Here is a 13514-nt window from a genome sequence, read left to right on the forward strand (position 1 = left end):
TTTCAAAGTGGAATAGTGTTTTATGGTCAGACGAGTCCAAATTTGACATTCTTGTTGGAAATCACGGACGCCGTGTCCTCCGGGCTAAAGAGGAGGGAGACCTTCCAGCATGTTATCAGCGTTCAGTTCAAAAGCCAGCATCTCTGATGGTATGGAGGTGCATAAGTGCATACGGTATGGGCAGCTTGCATGTTTTGGAAGGCTCTGTGAATGCTGAAAGGTATATAAAGGTTTTAGAGCAACATATGCTTCCCTCCAAACAACGTCTATTTCAGGGAAGGCCTTGTTTATTTCAGCAGGACAATGCAAAACCACATACTGCAGCTATAACAACAGCATGGCTTCGTCGTAGAAGAGTCCGGGTGCTAACCTGGCCTGCCTGCAGTCCAGATCTTTCACCTATAGAGAACATTTGGCGCATCATTAAACGAAAAATACGTCAAAGACGACCACGAACTCTTCAGCAGCTGGAAATCTATATAAGGCAAGAATGGGACCAAATTCCAACAGCAAAACTCCAGCAACTCATAGCCTCAATTCCCAGACGTCTTCAAACTGTTTTGAAAAGAAAAGGAGATGCTACACCATGGTAAACATGCCTCGTCCCAACTATTTTGAGACCTGTAGCAGAAATCAAAATTGAAATGAGCTCATTTTGTGCATAAAATTGTAAACTTTCTCAGTTTAAACATTTGCTATGTTATCTATGTTCTATTGTGAATAAAATATTGGCTCATGTGATTTGAAAGTCTTTTAGTTTTCATTTTATTAAAATTTAAAAAACGTCCCAACTTTTCCGGAATTTGGGTTGTATTCATTAATAGCTTCATTGGCCCCCTTCCCTTCATATAAACACCATCATCTTCTAGCAGATCATGATAACCGACTAATCTTAAAATAAATATGTGCGAAAAAAGAATTGTATGTGTCATCTTGGAGCTTAAGAATCATGTATTTCTCATCTAAAGTACGGTTCCATCGACAGATCACACTAATGCTACAAAATATGTCTTACTACACCTCACCATAAACCACCTGGTGATAATTCATACTCCAGGAAGAAGAGAGGGGTATTAGTTACACCTCTACATTGCTTACATACTGCTTTTGTAGGGTGTGAAACAGTCCTCAGAGTGTTGCGTAAGACTGGTTCACAAGGAAGATGATGCTTATCTTGTGATGAGCCCTTTCTGTCCTCAGCAGCAGGGGCTCACAGTTGAAACACTAAAACAGCACATCTGAATCATGAACTCGCCAACGCTCAAACATCGGCCCCAGCAGGTCAAAACCAAGAGCTCTTACCTGTGAAGACAAAAGAGAAAGAAGAAAAAGATTCACTTTAACTAACTTTAACTAATTTGAGTAATAATTATGAAGGTTTTACTACAAATTAGAGTTATATCAGTACCAAAATTGATTACCAAAACTGGGGCTGTCAATAGACTAAATGCCATTCTTCATTCTACCCATTATAATGTTATTTTCCATTTTACACATTTTTCAAACTGCATCAAAAAGCCACGCAATTAAGTGCAATTAAAAAATATATATAAAAATAAAAATCAATCAAGCCTTTAAATAAATAAAATGAATAAATTAACAAAAAATAAATAAATATTCCCCACACTTAAACTAAATTAGAAACATTTATACAATTATGAATATGTATACAAATTTTAAAGCAAGCAAATAAACAAATAACAATAATATTATAAATATCTATTTATCCATTCATCCAATCACGATCAAGGTTGTTATTATTAACCAAAACTAAAATCACAACAACAACAAACAACAACAATAATAATAAGAATAATAATACTTTAAATAAAACAAACATTAGCTTAAATAAAAAAATAACTAAAGTAAAATAAAATAAATTAAAACATAAAATAATATTTTCTTAGAAAATACAGAATGAACAAGTCATAACATTATTTATTTATTTATTTTAAATAATGCATTAATGCATTCATTTTGGTTTGTCTCACCAGTGGCAGATGAATTATGAACTTCAACAAATGCTTTTTAGTAAATCAACAACATACAGTACAACCAGTTTAGTCCTGGTGAGTCATACTCAGAGCTGGTTCATTTTAATGAATCATTCAAAAAGACAAACTCCTGGAATCCTTCACTAATACATTAACTTTTATACACCACACTGCCAAACTGTACAGAATAATATCCCACTGTCATCAAGGTCAGGTACAAAATGTGCAAAATCATACTGATTTACAGGTACAGCCCTACTACAAACAGAGACTTGGATTTAGAGTAAATTCTGTAGTAAAAAAATAAATTAAATAAATAAATAAATTCCACTGTCAAAAACAATTTTTTTCTAAATGCCTTAGCCGTTTGCATTCCAATATTTCTGTCGTCTGTGTGCATGAGTAGCATTGCAAACACACACTGTGCTCTCCGGGGCTGCTCTAGCCCTCAGGACAGCCCTCATTCCGTTCTCCTGCTGCGCTCACTCTGTGGAAATAGTGAATAATGACCCTGAATTCCGTGCCGTTATCACAAAAACCTCCCCTTCTCGGCGTGACTACAGGCCAGCTGTTCCCCTCACACCACCAGAAGACATTAAAAAAGCGTGAGGCCCCTTAATGAACAGTGACTGTCACAGGCCCACGCATTTAAAGAGCATGCTAACCCTACGCCTGCTCAACAGTCCTCCCCGCAAGGCTGTCAGCACGCCTGAGGCCTTAAGCGGCAGCTTTTTTTTCAAAACGTAACATCACATTAAAGCTTCGTAGGGCGAATGGTACCCACACTTATCAGGACTTGGCATGCCAGCTAGTGGAAGCCTCAGGATGGGAGGACACCTATGGCATGCATTTTTAATGTGCTTATAGCTGCCACCCAAAGCCACGGAGAGAGTCTGGTCTTCAGCTGAGCTGAAGATTTATAGCTTTTCCTTCCGTTCCCATTCTGAAAATAACTGCTTTAACATAATCCATAAAGCAACACCAATAAAAGCAAAGTGGTAGCCTGGATTTTATTACTTACAGGCCTATGCATTTTCCTGTCAAATATATTTATTTTCATTAGCTGCAGTAAGTGTGATAATGTGTTAGTACAAAAATATAGTTTTAATAATGCAAAAAAATGGTTATGACAAGGGATGGGTATCGTTTACATTTTATCAATACCGATATCGATTCTGCTTACCGATACCCATCCTTATCAATACTGTTATCGATACTATTTAGTGTAAAATTATATGAAGTTGTTGAAAATTTCAAGTTATTTTATTACTGCTGAATTTTAGCTTTAGTCAAGGGAAGTGAGTTACTCTTTATGTTTTATTTTATTAACATTAGAGGAATAGTTCACCCAAAAATGAAAAATGTGTCATAATTTACTCACTCTTAAGTTGTTTTAAACCTGAATGAATTTCTTCTTCTTTTGAACATAATAAGTTATTTTGAAGAATGTGGGAAACTAAACAGTTGCTGGTCCCCAGTGACTTTCATATTTTTTGTTTGCTTACCCACATTCTGAAAAATATATTATTTTGTGAACAATAATAAATGCAAATTAGTACATGTTTGGTACAACATGACTGAGTAAATAATGACATAATTTTAATTTTGGGGTGAACTATCCCTTTAATGACAAGCTGCAGTATGTTAAGTACTGTGCCTTTAAGAGATGCACGCACCATTTCTCTCTTGCCTATTTACTTTCACTTTATACATAATTAACTGTGTTTATATGTAAACCCTTTGTGTTTTTGGCAGCATTATCAAAATCAGACGATAACTAATATAACTAAATAATCAGGTGCTATTTGACCGGTATTTTAGTATATGGACACTTCGGGCGGACGTGCTCTGAATAAGCACATGTTAGAACAGCACGCGAATAAAACGTTATACCGGCAAGGCCTTAAAGCACATGCAAATTATGTACTTTTGTGATTGCAAATAAGTGCGGTGTGTTGCGCATGGATATCACATGCACATCAAGCAAACGTCGGCCACATATTTCAGTGAAGGGAAATGACAAGCAGCAGCTTGTCCCATCCCTAGTTATGACAACAGTCATATAAACAGCTTTATACTAATGAATATATAACAAAAATGTTTTTTTTTAAACTCCATATTCACAATTACATCCTACCAACTCTATATAAAAGCAAACTGTACATTGACAAAAAAAACATAATCTTATGTTATGGTTATAATGGTATAACGGTGAAGGGGCAACTATTGCTGTGGTCAGTGTTTTTTTCCACATCAGCTACATCACTTTGCTTTGTCACTAAAGTGTATTTAAAAGCTCTTTTTGAACAATAATTTGAAGCATGTATTTGACAGAAATTCCATAAACATCAGCAAGCTGACTATCTAGCATGGTGAATGTTTATATGCTTGATAACCAATGGGGTGGTACATTTTATTATTTCTGACAACAAGCTTGTTATCACGACTTCATAGGTGGAAATTTCTGATAGCGTGTGAAGTCAGCATTAAATTTCATAAATATTGTGTATTGATGTCTTTCCGTGGTTGAAATAAAATACATTCTGATGTTAATTCATGTGTATTTAAAGCAAGGCGCTACCGCATTCTGCCATGACACATTAAAGAGCTACAAAATGGAATTTGTGGTTAGGATTTCTTAAAAAAAAATCTAAATTTTGTGTTGTCAGTTTCCATTTTGCTCCGCGATTTCACATGGTGGCAAAAACAGTCTGTGTAATTCTAAGAGTCAGAGAGAGGGTGTAAAACAGTCACGTAAAACTAATCAAAATGTTTTGGAACCAACTAATCTTATAAACGGGCTTCAGGGAAAACGATAAAAAGCTACAAACATGTAGCATATGGCCCCTCTAAAAGTACAGAAGGCATTTTGGCTATTTGGCATATTAAAAAAGAAAGAGGAACGGCTTGTTTTCAAACAGGGAGAGGAAAAATCTGGAGTTTGTGCACGATGTGCTTCTCTTGGCTTTGCGGATAGCTTTGGGTATATCGATCGAAGGGTGTTTTTGGATGTTTGGGAGCAGGCTGTGAGAAGCGTATGAAAGGTTATGTGTTGGAAAAGGTCTCGGCACTAGAGTGGAGCTGCAGGTTTGTTTAGCTGTGCTGTTCTGAATGCTAAAACAGGAGGGGAGGCTGCAGCATTCCTGCAGCCACTATCAGTGCTGTCAGACCCGAGGCACTTCTGGAATGCTCAAAGTGTCTGTGCTACGCAAGCCAATAGATGAGCACACAGCTGTATGCGTATACACATGATAGCTGAGACTCAAGAACTTTAAATACTAAGTTCGAGTTTGATGTGCAATTCTGTCCCACCTCTATAGAAGTATTGCAGTAAAATCATGTGAAAGCAACGAAATGAGCACACTAAACCTTTAGAGATTTCTACATTTTCTGAAGAAAATGTGAATATCAGCCTGTGCAAAACATGTTGCCACAAATGGTGTGCCCTAGCATTGCTACAGTATATGATTTGTAAGGTGTTCTGTGTGGTTATAGAGCACTACTACAGTATGTGACTGCTATGGTGTTAAATGGGAGCTTGCTAGACAGTTACAAGTCCATTATCCACTGAATATTTTTTATTCACCACAAGTAAAAATAAAAAAAAAATAAAATAAAATAAATAAAAGTCACATAATTTGAGGTATCGTTAATGAGACACCGGACTTTTATATTTATCGATAAACAATATAATGATACTTAACACTTAAAATACTTAATTTATCTATCTAAATAAATAAAGGATGATGTTGTATATTTAATTATGTAAAAAGTTAATCAGCTTCAAGAGTAGTATAAATAGTATAGATTAAAATTGTATAGTATTGTAAATGGTATCATTTTGCAAAAACTATAATTAAATTAAATTAAATTAAATTAAATTAAATTAAATTAAATTTAATGTCTTCTACTCTTTCTTATCAGTGCATCTCTTACTAATATTCACATAAAGAACTACAGCAGAAGTGTCCCACAATTTTTTCTTCTTTAAACACAGAAAACATGATATTAAGACTGAAAGCATTCAGAAAACTCTATTCCTGCATCAAAACCAAGGACACTTAACATGAATTATTCCCTGATAACTGTGCTAAACAACTTGGCCACTTTTGAAAGTGTGAATATATATGCATATATACATATATGCAACCTTGAACTATATGACAATATCTTCACATAAGCATTCACATCGGTCCCCGAGGGCTCATACATGTGAAGTGGCCCTTCAGCCTTTATCTCAACTGATAAACAGCACCTTTCGGACCCTTGTGAAATCTGTAGACTTCACAAGAGAATGGGCAATTACTGTGGCTGGAGTGCAAAGTGGGCAATTCATCAGCGTTTGTAGACGAATGAGGGCAAACGGATGGGGGAGGGGGGTAATCTAAGGCCATCCCTTGTTAGGAGTCACGTCAGGAACCACATCACCCCCACCGACAATGTACCCTGTTGAATGACTCGGGATAGGTTACCGGCCTTCCCCTCTGATTGGTCGAGACAGATAATTAAGTTGTCACCCTGGGCCCTCAGTGTGGCATGCTGGGAGAATGACACAGCAGGGACTCTTGCTCTCTGTTCATATAGTTGATGTGGCCTTTTCAAACTCTCTCTCTCGCTCTCTCTCTCTCTCTGACAGTGTGAAAGGTTCTGAAAGGCTGAATGAAGACAGTGACAGTAATAACTTGCTACTTGGCTAGTTTCTAGATGTGCCAATAAATCGAATCTAACAGTTCTGCAAGTGTAAAAGTGGATGCAAAGTGTGTTTTTAATTATTTTTCTTCTTAGCTGTTGTTCTGTGCTTGCCGATATGGATTTTGTGACTGATTCAATCATTCAACATCATCTTTCTCCTTTTAAAAATATCCAAAATATTGAACTATTTTACCATAAAAAATTTTTTTACCATTGATAAATTTTTTATTTTATTTTATGGCCTGTAATAAGCATGAAAGAGATGACTAAATTTAGAGTTTTCTCCTGTTATTACAGATCTTTTTTTTTTTTTTTTTGTTCTAAGGAGACTTCTAGGGTGCTTGTCGTTCTTCATCGCCCCCTATGGCTCAGTGTGGGCACTGCATGATGTTAAGATGCTGGCCAAGTACACTAGGCAATGAGCCAAAATAAATTTTGTGCCTGCCCTGATGTGTAACAGCCTTTAGGTATTAGAGCACTTTATCTGTGAGCCCTGAAGAGACGGATGTGACTGTGCGGAACCGGGTGAAGAACATTCTGATAACTGAAATCACTTTCTTATAAGACTCAAAGGATGTAGCAGTAAAATAAAAATAAAAAAAGGACTACCATAAATGTGAAGAAGTCTGCGAGCTATTATCTCAGAAGGGGTCCAAACAGCTAGAAATCAACAGGAGCCGTATATAATGTGTTTGTGTGCATGTGTGTTCAATCCTGAAGAGCAGAAAGGTCATCCTGTGTCAACAGCTGAACATGACACTCGTATGTGCTTGAACCTAGAATTATTAGACAAAACACACACGCTCACCTCTAACACACACAATGTAATATATACAGAGAGAAAAGAAACCAACCAATAGTATTGTGAAGATAAAAATAATCATTCCCTCTTATCACAAACCCCACACCTAAATGAACAGCTCAGTCAGCTCAAAAAGATAGAGAGAGAGAGAGAGAGAGAGAGAGAGAGGGTCCGAAAGAGATGGCTGCTGTATCTCTTTTTTAAAGACACAGCGGATAAGGGTGTGAAATGGTTTGCTTGTCTCTTAGCACAACAAGCTCTAACATCTCAGATATTTCATTGCCTCAATTTTTTTTTTTTTTTTAAGTGGTTGCTTTTCTGCAGATGTGGTTGCCATAGCGATGGTGGGGATGAAGAGTAATGGAGGATGGTGTGTGTAGGGGGATGTTTGGAGAGAGTGCTGGTGGGATGGGCGAGGTGTTATGAACGCAGGTAATTTCTGCACCTGTTTTAAGTGATAACACGCATGGACCAGACACACAAACCTGCACACGCTCACTTCATCTGGCACGAGAAAACAGTTCAGTCTGAGGTAGGTATTGCCACCTGCCTCTGAACCAACCAATCAGCTTAGCCAAAGGAGGCTGGATTTGTTTTTGATGAAAAATGGAAAACTAAATACACTGAGACGTAAATGAATCCCAGGACAATCTCACAATAACAGTGAGATACATTAAACGACAAATGGTGTTGTTGTTTTTTATTTTATTTTATTTTTTTGTTACTTTTATTCATGCAATACTATAATCAAGAGAAGACGGGGGAGGAGAGGGAAAAAGAGAAGAGTAGAGACAGAATGATGAGAAGACAGGAGACAAGACAATAAAAGTTGTAGAGAAAAATGATAACATGATAAAAAAGAGGAGAGAAGAAAAGAGAAGAGAAGAGGGGACAACATGACAACGAGAGACATGGAAGAGAAAGATGAGAACTGAAAACAACAGACATGAGGAAAGAAGAACAGAAAAAAAGATATAAGACGACGTCAAAGAGGAAAGGAGATGAAAAGAGTTAAATGGAAAAAAAAAAGTTAGAAGAGGATACCAACAAGAGACAAGATGATAGGAGAGCAGACAAAATAATGATAGGTGAGGAAAAAAGACAGGCAAAGACAAAGACAGGGAGAGACGGGTAGAGACGAGATGTAGATAAAATGCTGAGTAAAGAGAAGAGACAACAAGAAATGCATGAAGGTGAGACAAGATGATAAAAGATAGGAGCGGAGAATAGACAAACAGGAGGAGACTAGATGAGAGACACCAGAGGAAGACCTTGAAGAGACAAGATTGTAAGAAGAGATGAGACAATACAAGGAAAAATAAGACATGAAGAGACATGAGGAGAGACATGGATAAAAATGTTGTGAAAAGAAGAGAGAAGATGAGAAGACAAAATGAGGCAAGACAAGAGACATGGAAAAGAAAGCTGAAGTAGTTAAGCAGAAAACGAGACGAAGAGGAGAGAAGAACAGATGATACAAGATGACAAACAGGAGCAGAGATAAAAGAGAAGAAAATTAAAGAAGAGGAAGGAGGAGATAAGACTATGGAGAGATGGATGAAAAGGAAAATAAACAATGATATGAGAGGAGAAAATAAAAGACAAGAACAGAGTAGAGGAGAGGAAAGAAGACAAAGAAGTCGGGACAAAATGAGACATTGCATGAAAGAAAAAGTTGACAATGAGGAGAGAAGAATTGAGAAGAGGTGGGACAACATGAGAGGAGATAAAATGAAGTGGAGAAGAACATAAATAAAGTTCCCAACACAGGTTCGGGAGAAACATATTCATCCAGTCCTGTCAATCCCCAATATGACCATATATTAGTTTAGATTAGATTAATCTAATCACCCCTTCTCCGATTCTCCCAAAATTTCCTCTCTTTTTCCTCCATTTCGTACCATCATGGGGAGGTTCTTGATCAAGAGCTCAAGCCAAGCCTCGGGTTCGAGCCTCCTTCACGGACAGCAACCCAATTTTGCTTACCATTATCTGGCAGGGCTGAATTAGGCAGGCAAACTTGTGAAAGACCCAAAAAAATGAAATGAAATGAGAACAGACAAGGACATTCTATTCTATATAAACACCTTTCCAAGGACATTCTATTCTATATAAACACCTTTCCAAGGACATTCTATTCTATACAAACACCTGACCAATTAATTTTCATGATTTTTCCTTGATTTTGGGAGATAGCTTTTTTTTTTTTTTTTTTTTTTTTTTTTTAGTTTAATTGTTTGTAATTTTTAAGAACAAACTGGGGAGATCTCTTTTTAATTGTACATGAGCAATGTTTAGCCGGTTATTTATTTTCGAAAAGCTTTGTTTGGAAATCCTGTAGACTGTGTGTGGTGCTGAAATATTACATGCGTTCACACATACAGACTAATTAGAACATATATATCAAAAAGCCCTGAGTCAAAAGAGCTTTTGCAGCTGATCAGAGTGGCACAGAGTTTTTCCCTCTATGCTCGGGGAAAAGCAATTATTCTAAGTAAAAAAATAATCACCTATTAGTTGGAAAATACAACACAGTGTTTTACACAGACCACAGGGAATTGATCCTCCGTTACTCCTTTCCATAATTGGAAATAATAAGTGTGAGATGTCCAAAAGAGAGCCTCTCTCTCTTCTCATCTCCCACAGCCACTTTTAAAGCTCGCCACCTGAGACACAAGACAGCTGACAGCTCTCATCGTTGAGAAAAGAGAGAGAGCGATATCCTGACACACTGGCCACACCTGAGACCCATACACCTGGTCTTCACATCTGGGTCACACATTCTCACTTATACTTCCTTTTTTGGGGGGTGTGGGGGGGGGGGGGGGGGGCTGGCAAGCACAAATGGAGATCAGGTCCAGAGTGATCTTCCATGAATTATTTTTAAGGGGGAACAATTTTAGGACTATTAAATAACACGGCGGGCAGCCCCGTGTTATTGGTGCGGTGGAAAGTGCTGCTGCTGCATGTGAAGCACCCCAAGCCAAAAGTTTTGGAAGATTCAACAACAGTCCTGGGAGATAAAGGTAGTCAGAGAATTTCACTCTGTAAATGGGGTGGAGAAGTTGACAGCTCTAACAAACACTGCAGCGTGACATTACCAAAGTAAACTGTCTCTGACGTTACTCCGCCCCGCTCACAGACAGCACCGCGCTCGGAGAGACAGCTGTCCTGGAGCTGCCCAGAACGATGAATGACATTTGTTCGGAAGCATGGTTTGATGCAGACAATAACCAGTTTTCCATCCAACTCATTTGTATTTAGGGATGTCAATATTCGATAATTTCCATGATCGATCGTCGTTTAAATTAATGATCAATTAATTACCTTAATGCTGCAAAATGCGTCTGCAGCGGTATTATTATTATGTGCAAAAGCCACTTGGGAAAAAAGCTTTCTCACCCGAATTAAAGGGGTTTTAGTCTGAATAAAATGCTAGTAGCAGGACTATAAAATGAATAGATGTGATTATGATCATTTGATAAAATGAAGAGAGCGCGCCATACGTTGGAGATCATTTTACTTTGTTGACTGTTTCCCGTCAAGGAGACCGCTGAATGCGTCTCTTTAAATGGTTTAGTGGTGCTCGTTGTTTTATTTTAAAATGCAACTGCAATGTTTTCAAATGACAGACACACTATAGTAGTGGTGCAACGGATCATTATTGATCAATATCTTCGGTTCGGCACACACGTGACCCCCGGATTGATTTATGAAAAAAAAAGTTGCGCATGTTCAGTCCACACTCAGTGGTCATGGTGAGCGGAGGAACGGAGGAGCTTGAACGCCCCGCGCATTTTGGATTCCCTGTCAGATATAATGATGAAGGAAAGAGGTTAGAGTGAAAAGATTGTGCCAGATCTTTATGAACAGGAGAAGAAAAAAGTTGTGGATGAACTATCCCGAGCATCCTCTGTTGCGCTCACGACAGAAGGGTGGACGTCCAGGGGGACGGAGAGCTCTGTGACGATAACTGCTCACTTCATCACAGCACACTGGAAAATGAGAAGTCGGGCTATTATGGTAAAAAGAAGATATTATGTGCACTTTAAGTTGATTTCATATATATTAATTTAATAATTTAATGTTAATAAAAAAAGACAAACATATGTTTATTTGTCTTGGCCTTTTTTTTTTTTTGCTGATCCGAAAAATGATCCGATCCATACGAGGACGAGCGAGCGCGGGTTTGACTAGATGTATTTGGAGGTTATTGCTCACGTCTCGTTCTGCACATATCCAAATGTTTCCATATTCGCAATGTATCTGAATGTTAAACTATAATATTTTTTATTTATTTAATGTAAACTAGACGGAAAAGATCATCTTCTTCACATGAGCAAAAACGTCCTTGGCATAACAGCAGAGTGGACCAGTATACTACGGTCTATTTAAACTGACCAGTGTAACCTTTTATATGTTTGGTTGACTGTACTTTATTTTAATAATGAACAGACTGCGATGTAAGTTTGAAATTAGAATGCACTTTAGATGTTCTGTGTCATTTATACCAAACACAAATGTTGCTGGTTGCTAGTGTGTTTGCAGCACTACTGTTATTTATTTTTTATATATTTATTTTTTTATATTTTTCAGTTTAATTGATTTTTATTTCTAAAATTGTATTTATTTAAATGTATATTTAAGTTTACATTTATGTTCCAACAAACTTGAAAAATTCTACTTGATAAATGCTCTAAAACTTTAATGCAAATGATTGACATATATATATATATATATATATATATATATATATATATATATATATATATATATATATATATATATATATTTATATATAGTTTATTGATTTTGTTTGGTTAACTTTGGATACATTTTTTATTTTAATACCGTGCAGTGCACAAAATTAAGATTCAAGAGATGGTTCAAGTCAGTGCTCAATAAATGATGATAAGTTTAGAAATGTTGTGCATCCACTTATTATTAGTGTTTCATTTTAGCATGCAAATGAAGGGGAAAACTTCAAGATATCGGCCCTAAAAATCGGCAGCACATATCTGCCATCGGCTGACCCTGACCTCTAAACATCGGCGTCGGCATCAGCTATAGAAAAACCCATATCGGTCGATCTCTAATACTTTTTATAACACTACCAACATAAAAACGCACTGTAGTACGGCAAGAATAAAGCACCAAATTACAAGGCGACAGGGTCAGAGTATCTCTGAAACAGTAAGGCTTGTGGCTTGCTATTGGTCAGCAGTAGTAAGAATTAAGAATAAAGAATAAGTAGTAAGAATTTACCAAAAGTCATCCAAGGTGGAGCAAACCATAAACTGGTGACAGGGCGTTAAGTGCCCAATGCTCATCCATGCACAGGGGCAACTAAGGCTATCCCATCTGGTCAGAGCCAACAGAAGATCTATCATAGCACAAGTTACACAAAATTGTAGCAACTTTCCAGATGTAGGTTCGGGAGGAGTCTAATTATTCTGTCCTGTCAATCATCACTAAAAGCATATAAAAACAGCAGTCCCACCAACAATTCCCCTGGCATCCCTCCACCTCCCCATCTCCTCCTCTGTTTATGTCATTTTCCCTCTATGTAGTACCGCCATGGGGGATTAAACATCAGTTCAAGCTGAGCCTCGGGTTTAAGTCTCCGCCAAGCATAGCAAGCCAAGTTCATGTACCATTAACTGGATAGCATGTGAACTCGTGAAACAATGGTTATAGAAGGAATGTTTTAAAGCACACGTTGCAACACACTCTACTTCTTACGGGGTTGCATAGTGGCAGACCATACACAGGTCAGACTCTATGTCGAAAGTGCATACAATGGGCAGATGAGTGTCAGAACTGGCCTTTAATCAGTGGAAGAAGGTCGCCTGGTCTAATAAGTCAAATATCTTTTAGATCACATGGATGGCCGTGTGCGTGTACAATGTTTAACTGAGGAAGTAATGGCACTGGGATACATGGTGGGATGATGACAAGCTGGTGAAGGGAGTGTGATGCTCTGGACATCGTTCTGCTGGAAAACCCTGTGTATGGCCATTAATGTA

The 13514-nt window shown here is 37.5% G+C and overlaps 1 long non-coding RNA gene across 1 annotated transcript in view; it reads right to left on the minus strand.

Annotated features, from left to right (window-relative positions):
- LOC132127647 (uncharacterized) overlaps positions 1-13514 on the minus strand; it is a 212742-nt gene that overhangs the window by 36113 nt on the left and 163115 nt on the right. The gene's annotated exons all lie outside the window — the stretch shown is intronic.

The sequence above is a fragment of the Carassius carassius genome, chromosome 45, assembly GCF_963082965.1.
Source record: "Carassius carassius chromosome 45, fCarCar2.1, whole genome shotgun sequence".
NCBI lineage: Eukaryota > Metazoa > Chordata > Actinopteri > Cypriniformes > Cyprinidae > Carassius > Carassius carassius.